Raw genomic sequence first — 2,747 nt, 5'->3', positions numbered from 1 at the left:
AAACTAGAGTTAGCAAATGATATAGTAAAAAGCAGTAGAATTTGTTTTTAACTTAATTGTCTTTTAATGAAAATGCCAAAACGTTTCTAAGGATCAACGTGGGAAACCTCTGGGCTTCGAGGCTTTCTGCCTTAGTCGTTTCATCAAAAAGTCATCAACATGACTTGCTGGCTGTTGGTGTCACCCATGCTATAAAAAGGATAAACGACAGGGTATGGAGTTTGTCACCACTGATATAAACTTAGATTTGTTTTGTAGCAACCAGGAGTCAAGTCCAGCTCAGCAAAATATGCTCTTTAATATAAGGAGCTGATTGGTTGCTACCCTTGCCTTGTCTTGACAGCAAATGCAAAAAAGAAAAAAATAAGAGAGAGAGAGATCATTAGAAGCTATATTTGTAACTTTCAATTAGTGAACTAAAGAAAGAAGCCCAGTGTTGAAGAGCCATGACCTTTACATCTAAAGTAAAAGTTGTCAGTATATATTACAAATGTTATGAAAATATAGAGGAGAATATGATTGATTGGCATTTTCAGTTTAACATTCATTAGAGACAGGGATTTGTTATTTTAAAATCAATCCTTTCCAAGAAACTTTTGCATGTAGAGGAAATTCCTTGACTTTTGAATTGCATTCTCCTTTTAAAACTTTACAGAAATGGAAATTCCTCTAAGCCCAGGGATTGATTTTCTGAAATTTGAATAGTTGATGTCTAGAATTTGGACAAGGCTCACTGAGGAAGGCTCATCTCTGCCTCACTCAGCATCAGTTTGGGGCCCCTTTGACTCATAAGTGGAGGACATGTTTCCCAAATAGCTTACTCATACGCCTAACAGGCTGTGCTGACTGTTCATGGAACATTTAACATGAGCTGAGAACCAAGGACTTTAGTTTTTCTCAACCTAGGACTCTCCACGTGCATCTATCCATAGTTTCTCACTGCATGGTAGTTGAGTTCGTAACTAATCCCAAGAAGTATTCAACCTTCCCTGGGCAATGAAAAGCTCCATAATTTAGCCTTGCCAGTTATACAAATTTAGCCAGTCTTAATATCATATTACAAATTTTAATCCCAAACTTGCCAGGCAAAGTGGACCGTGTAATGGATGACTTAGGCAAATGGAACAATTTTTCTTCTGTTTATGGAGAAAATTTCATCAACAATTAGAGGACTAATCAATGACATAAATTTATATAATTTTTATATATTTTTAAAATTCTAATGATGACTTTATAAGTGAAGACCAGTTTCCTTTTCATGGATTTTAAAGGCCTCTGTAGTTTAACTCTCCCTAGCCCTGTCTTATCTCTACCTGTAGCTTCTCCTGTTTATTCATCTTATTGAGGCCTTGTTTTGACATGTAGTAGGGCTAGCTACTGAATGTCTGCCTCCCCTACTAGACTCTAAGTTCCTTGAGAGCAGACTCTTTCCCAGTTTATGGCCCCAAAACCCTCAGGCCAGAACAGAAATGGAGTATGTGCTTGACGCATAGTTATCAAAAAGATGAATAATTCAACACCTCTTGCCTTTTTAAATAAATCATTCCTTCTCCATAATGGCAATATTGCTCTTGTGAGCTACTCCATAGGGGAGCTAATTAGTTCTCTGAAACTGGAAAATATTTTGAAGTTTCACAATACTATAGAAGCTCTCAAGAACCTTAATATGTGCAATAAAGACGTTATTATTACTTCCATGACACATAAATGGTGAATAATCCCTTTTCAATGTGTTTGTTTTGGATATACTCAACAAATTTGCAGAAAGTAATGTATTGTTGGCTCATTTCTACTAATAAGACTCCGTATGTGGACTGAACAAGATGTGTCGTCTTCTAGCTCTGTTATTCATTTCTCCAGCTTTCAGAGCTGCTACTTATATGTGAGTCTTGCCGTAAAAGTGATCATAACAAAAGAATCAGCCTTCTGTGGGGTCTATGTTTTCACAGGTAATATGGGTACCTATGGGATTTCTAGAAGTTCTATAGGCATATAATTACTGTCATGTAAAACTGCGTGATCTAATAAAGGACCCCTGTCCCAAGAAAGGTTTGCCTCTTTCCTGAGAATTTTATATAAGAAAACAGGGAGAGCTGGGTTGACCCTTCCGGTATCCAAAGCTGCATGATGTAAATTGTAGGAGCCATGAGCAGGGATATTGTCTGCTGTACGGAGAAAGCCATACCGAAGCATGAGTGATCAAGCTGCACACTGGGACAGGTGTGACAGAGCAATTCCCTGTGATATCTGTGTCCCTTTAAAGGTCCAGCCATAGCTTTTCCCACAGGCTTTTATCCATCCTCTTGTTTAATAAATTCTCTTTTACACTTGAAGTAGTTCAAGTTTGATTCCTGACCTTTGGGAACAAAACAATTCCAATTAAGGCAACATTGAAGAAAGATTTGAGAAATGACACTCAGAAAAATGTTTGATTATAAGTTTTTCTAAGTTAAAACTCTAGCAAACAATGTCAGGTAAAAGTGTTTTTTCCAGACAATAAAAATAGAACCTTAAGTGTAAAAGCAGGATCCCAATGTCTGTGATTTGCTGGGATCTAGCCTTCCCGAGGACAGAGATTGAGATCCTTTGCCACTATACTCCAGCGGGTAGAATTCTGAATACAGTAGGAGCTTAATAAATATTTGTTGAATGAGTTAATATGTTTCTTTGTTGCATCTCTTTTTTATTCTCGGTAGAAATATGAAAAATTATCACTTATTTAACTCATGCTACAAATTAGCTATTGT

Source organism: Nycticebus coucang, chromosome 8 (assembly GCF_027406575.1).
Source record: "Nycticebus coucang isolate mNycCou1 chromosome 8, mNycCou1.pri, whole genome shotgun sequence".
Taxonomy (NCBI): Eukaryota; Metazoa; Chordata; class Mammalia; order Primates; family Lorisidae; genus Nycticebus; species Nycticebus coucang.
Note: the sequence above shows the minus strand (reverse complement) of the source record.